Genomic DNA, 5,954 nt, shown 5'->3' on the forward strand with positions numbered 1-5,954 from the left:
TTCCTTATTTCCTCGTGCGGGTATTGTAGTTTTGAGAATGCTTGGTGGAGATTTTGTAGGTGTTGGTCTCTGTCTGAGGGGTTAGAGCAGATGCGGTTGTACCTCAGTGCTTGGCTGTAGACAATGGATCGTGTGATGTGCCCGGGATGGAAGCTGGAGGCATGAAGGTAGGCATAGCGGTCGGTAGGTTTTCGGTATAGGGTGGTAGTAATGTGACCATCACTTATTTGCACCGTGGTGTCTAGGAAGTGGACCTCCTGTGTAGATTGGTCCAGGCCGAGGCTGATGGTGGGGTGGAAGCTGTTGAAATCGTGGTGGAATTTTTCCAGAGACTCCTTCCCATGGGTCCAGATGATGAAGATGTCATCAATGTAGCGTAGGTAGAGAAGGGGGCGTGAGTGGACGAGAGCTGAGGAAGCGTTGTTCCAGGTCGGCCATAAAAATATTGGCATATTGTGGGGCCATGCAGGTGCCCATAGCGGTGCCACTGAACTGGAGATATATATTGTCACCAAATTTGAAATAGTTGTGTGTGAGGATAAAGGCACAGAGCTCAGCAGCCAGTTGTGCTGCGCCATCATCAGGGATTCTGTTCCTGGCAGCTTGTATTTAATCTGTGTGTGGGATGTTCGTGTAGAGAGCCTCTACATCCATGGTGGCTAGGATGGTGTTTTCTGGAAGGTCACCAATGCATTGTAGTTTCCTCAGGAAATCAGTGGTGTCACGGAGATTGCTGGGAGTGCTGGTGGCATAGGGTCTGAGTAGAGAGTCCACATATCCAGACAGTCCTTCAGTGAGAGTGCCAATGCCCGAGATGATGGGGCATCCAGGATTTCCGGGTTTGTGGATCTTGGGTAGTAGATAGAATAACCCTGGTCGGGGCTCTAAGGGTATGTTGATTTGTTCTGGTGTTAGAGTAGGGAGTGTCCTGGGTAGATTTTGCAGTTTCTTAGTGTATTCCTGAGTGGGATCTGAGGGAAGTGGCCTGTAGAATTTGGTGTTGGAGAGTTGTCTGGCAGCCTCCTTTTGGTAGTCAGACCTGTTCATGATGACAACAGCACCTCCTTTATCAGCCTCTTTGATGTCTGGGTGGTTTCTGAGGCTGTGGATGGCATTGCGTTCTGCACGACTTACATTATGAGGCAAGCAATGTTGTTTTCCCACAATTTCTGCCTGTGCACATCAGCGGAAGCATTCAATGTATAGGTCTAGACTGTCATTTTGACCCTCAGGAGGAGTCCATGTGGAGTTCTTCTTCTTGTGCTGTTGGTGGGAGGGTATCTGTGTATCAGTACGCTGTTCAGTGTTGTCCTGAAAGTATTCTTTGAATCAGAGACGGCGAAAGTAGGCTTCCAGATTGCTGCAGAACTGTATCATGTTGGTAGAGGTGGCAGGGCAGAAAGAGAGCCTCCGAGATAGGACAGGCTTTTCTTCTGGGCTGAGTGTGTAGTTGGATAGATTGACGATATTGCGGGGTGGGTTGGGGGTACCACGGTTGTGGCCCCATGAGGCAGGTAGGAGTTTAGACAGCTTACAGTCGAGATGAGAGTGGGATACACAGAGGGCCCTGCCCCAATGGCTGATATACATACAGGGCCCTGCCTCACCTACCCACCAGCACTCACAGGCGCAATGGCAGTAGTGGGGTCACATAGGCAACTGCCCTCAGTTGCCACCAGGGGTCGCTGCAGCAATGCTACGGGGGATACATGCCAGGCATTGCTGCCCCTCGCCACCAGGAGTCACTGCTCCTACAAGAAGGCACCTACAGGACACTCCCGTACCTGGCCAGCAGGGGTCACTATCACTGGGGAGGGGCTATGGGGAAGCAGAGAAAGAGCAACTAACTGCAGTGGGGAAAATCATAATCTACCGGGGAGAAGGAATGGACTCTGCTAGGACATCGCACCAACTCCGGCCAGGCTGGAAACCAGCAATTCGGGGCTGGAGCAGCTCCAGCTAGAGGCTGGGCGGAGGCAGGTGACCTCTGTTTCTGTGCTGAGCAGGCTGCTTTGGCAGCGAGGAGGGACAGGGAACCCCCCGGCCAGGGTGTTGCTGCCCAAGGAGGGGGAGATCTGCGGCACTCTTTGGAGTAGCTGGTTCAGCAGCCATGAGCCACACGCTTCTCCCTGCCTAAGCTAAGAGCACATTACGCACAGGTGTGCGCTGGATGTAGGCACCAGTGTAACAACAGGGCCAGACTCTGCTGAGTGCTGCCTGCGAGAGACAGGGATAGAGTCAGACGGGCAGATGGGGGCAGGAGATGACAGAACCAGTGGCCAAGAGCTGAACCCATCACAAGTCCAGCCTGTGACATCACCATCCGTCCCTGCAGCTCTCCATCTGTCCCGCTGTCCGTCCAGCCCTCAACCCCTCATCCGTCCCCAATGTATGTCAAACACACCCCTTCACCCATCTGCCTCACACACTCATCTATTTCCTCATGCATCCTGCTGTCCCTCTGATTGTCCCTGCAGTGCCCAGCACAAGGAGGCATAATGGACCCTGAGCAAGACTTTTGGGTGATGCAGTAATGGAGCTAGCTGGTGATAAGGGGCATCTCTAATCCCAGCCCCACTTCTCCTCTGCCCAAAGCCATGACCGTGAGCCTACCCTTCTCAGTCTCAGACCTCATAGCCCCAAAGACATTACTGGCCACTCACGCTGTGACCCAGTTACAACAATGAGGTCTCCCTGAAGATAGGGAGTGGGAGGAGCAACCCCCTTATCCTGGCAGGCAGGACACATCCTTCCCAGTATGGCAGAGACCCTGCCCGTGGGCAGATAGACCCAGCTGAGTCCATAGGAGACTGGGGAAGGGGGAGCAGAGAAAGAGAATGCAGGCAACTGAACATGACAGGTGTCCATGAAAGGAGAGACAGAGAGAGTTTGAGTGAAAGTTGGCTAACACAGAGAGAGAAACCTAGGAGGAAGAAAGAAATTCAGAACAGGGAGTCACCCTCATGGATCCAACTTTCTGCTAGGGAGCACACACCACTCCTCGCAAGAGAGATGATCAGCCCTCGCAAATGGCAACATCATCTCCCCTGAAGCCACAGCTAGTCCGGAAACCCACACCCAGGTAACGGGAAGTCCCTGCCTGGAGCCAGGAGGGCTGTGACCAGAGCCCTTTCCAAACCAGATACACATCTCACAGACAGAGATGGTTACTCTCGTTCCAGTTGGGCAGCTCTTGCCTGGCATCAACAGGATTCACGCTGTCACTGCTCTTGATCACTTTCCATCTCACCTCAGGGCTGGACTCCATCCCCGCGACTTCTTTTCCCTTGCTATGAAACACAACACAAGAGGAAAAGAAAAAGCAATGGTGGTGAGGCTCCTCTTCTCGCTACTCCCGCACCCCAGGGTTTCGGCTTCAACCCTCCTCCCATTCTGTCATCACAGCTACAATTAGAAATCTGAGCCCGGGGCTCACACCTGCTTGTCTCCCCAATCCTAGGCCCTGTCCAGCATGTCTCCCTCCACAGAAGTTACCTGGTCTCATCTTAGACTCCATCTTCATATTGCTCTTCTCCTTCCCAGAGCTCCTGCTCTGCTCCTCAGACCTGTCTGTCCTCAGCTCTGCAGGCAGAGGGGAAGGGGCATGATGGGAACACACACGCCCCATTCCAGACACCACACAGCATCCCCAGGGCTACCAAAACACCTCATCTTCGGCCAAAACCACACCTCACCCCGAGGGAGCAAAAAGCCTTTGTGAGCACAGCACACACAAGACAGGAAAAGATTAACACTCACACCCAGCCCAGCCAAAGTGGGAGCTTCCTGGCCACAGGTCCATAGGGCTCATGGATGGAGAAGTTTGCTGGGCTGTGGGGGTCTCTGAAGAACTAGCTCAGCATGTGAATGACTGGGATGTATGTGGAGGCCTGACTGTGTGTTGGCGTGTCCAGGAGGACCCAAGGGAAGGGAATAGGAGGATTAGGGATAGAGGAGGGTGGGGTTACCAACGTGCATTGTGGGAATGTAGGATTTAGAGAGCCCAGAGTGGATGGGTGTCGGCGATTGGACAACCACACAGTGGTTGAAAAGAGGAACCTGGCAGGTTTGGGTGTAGCAGAGATTGAAGATGAGGAACCTCACACCCTGGGGATGGACTGTGGGAGTAGGGGGATGGGAAAGTGGGGCCCAGCAATGAGAAATGGGTTGGCGGGAATTAGGGATGGGGTGCTGAGGATGGGATGGGGGGGAGGAGGAAGAAGGGGGTGTGGGGTGCTGAGGACGGGAAGGAAGGTGTTGGGGGTGGGGCGAGAGGAGGAGGTCAGTGTCGGGGTGCTGAGGATGGAGGGGGAGGAGGAGGTCGGAGCGAAGGGAGAGGCCAGGTAGAGTGTACACGATGGGGGAGGGGATGCTGGGGGCTGAGGGATCCCCACAGATGGGGGTGGGGTGGTGAGAGGGTCACAACAGATGGGGGGACACTGGGGGGCTGGTTGGGGGGCTTGAAGGGGCTGCTGGGGACCTACAGAAGGAGAGGAGGGGGCGGTGCTGGCAGGAGACTCACAGCGGATGGGGGGGACACTGGGGGGGCAGGTTGGGGGAGGTTGAAGGCCCCGCAGCCCCAGGCTGCCGCTTATGGGGCTGCTCCCAGGCAGCTTAGCGCCCCCCCCCGCTGCCCTCCAGGCCCAGCTGGGGGGGGGGCAGGGTGAAGCCCTTTCACTCCGCGCTGCCTCTGCCCTGTGCCCCCCGCAGCCCGGCTCCCACGGGCCCGGGGCTGGGCCCGGGGCAGGGGCTGGGCCTGGCGCCTGGAACTGGGTGTCTGAGCCCCTGGTCCCCCCGTGTGGAGCCGCCACTCCCCGTCCCGCCTCTGTGCTCCTCGGCTCGGCCCCGCCTCGCCCGCCGGCTGCCCCCGTGGCGGGGGGGCAGCGAAGCCTCGGGGCAGGAACCAGCCCCCCCCAGGGCTGCGTTAGACCAACCCCCAATCCCGGCCCCGCGGTGCGGATCTCTGCCCTGGCTGGAGGCGCCTGTTTAACGTTGGCTCAGCGGGCGGCGCTCCGGGTCTGCGGCAGCAGGTCCCTCAGCGCCGCCGCAGATCGGGAGCGAGCGCAGGACCCGCCGCAGACTGGGAGCGCCGCCCGCTGAGCACCGCCCCGCAGGGTTTGTTTGTGTTCCCTGCCGGGCCCAGCGAGACTGTTCGGATTGGGCCCCCCGCTCCCTAAAGCCAGCCAGGCTCGCCCCGCCCACCGAGTCTGTCCCGCGCTCTCTCCACCAATCAGGGAGCGGGGAGGGGCGCGGCGAACTGACGAGATGCGGCCCCTCCTCCAATAGAGGCCGCATGTGAGAGGGAGAACTACGCTTCCCAGTGTGCACCGGGAGGGGGCGCGTTGTCTGAGCAACCATGCGTCACTTCCGCTCTGAGACGAGCCATGAACTACAACTCCCAGCCTGCCCCGGGGCGATCCGTCCTCTCGAGCCCCGGTGAGGGCGGGTCCCTGGGTCAATCGGACACCTCCTCCTCCCCCCCAACTCCGCCCCCCGCCCCGCCCCCCAGAGAGCCCCGCCCCCCGTGCACTGTATTAACCTGCTCCGCGTGGGAACGTGCCGCGCCGCTTCGCCCCTTTCACCCCCTCCCCCCCCGCACAAAGCAGCTGATCGGGGCGGGGGCGCGCTGGGGGGCGGAGGCCGAGGACCGGGGGGGGGGCAGGTCAGTGCCGGGTCTGTCTCTGCCCGGTGACTTGGTACATTTGTCTGCACCGCGGGGATGTTCCCAGCGCCCCTTGTTCGCTGGGGCTTTAACCCCCCGTCTGGGTGTGAGCTGGTTGCTGGGTGTGTCCGATGAGCCTTGTAACCGGCTCCTTTTCACTCCCCGAACGCCCGCTGTGCCCGGCCACCCAGCCCCGTCCTCGTCCCTCGGGTGAGCCCGGCTTTAAACCCCCCCTGCAGTGCCAGTGTCACCCGCAGACAAACCTGCCACTGAACTGAATTAATCCTCCTCC

The sequence above is a fragment of the Gopherus flavomarginatus genome, chromosome 4, assembly GCF_025201925.1.
Source record: "Gopherus flavomarginatus isolate rGopFla2 chromosome 4, rGopFla2.mat.asm, whole genome shotgun sequence".
Classification (NCBI taxonomy): Eukaryota; Metazoa; Chordata; order Testudines; family Testudinidae; genus Gopherus; species Gopherus flavomarginatus.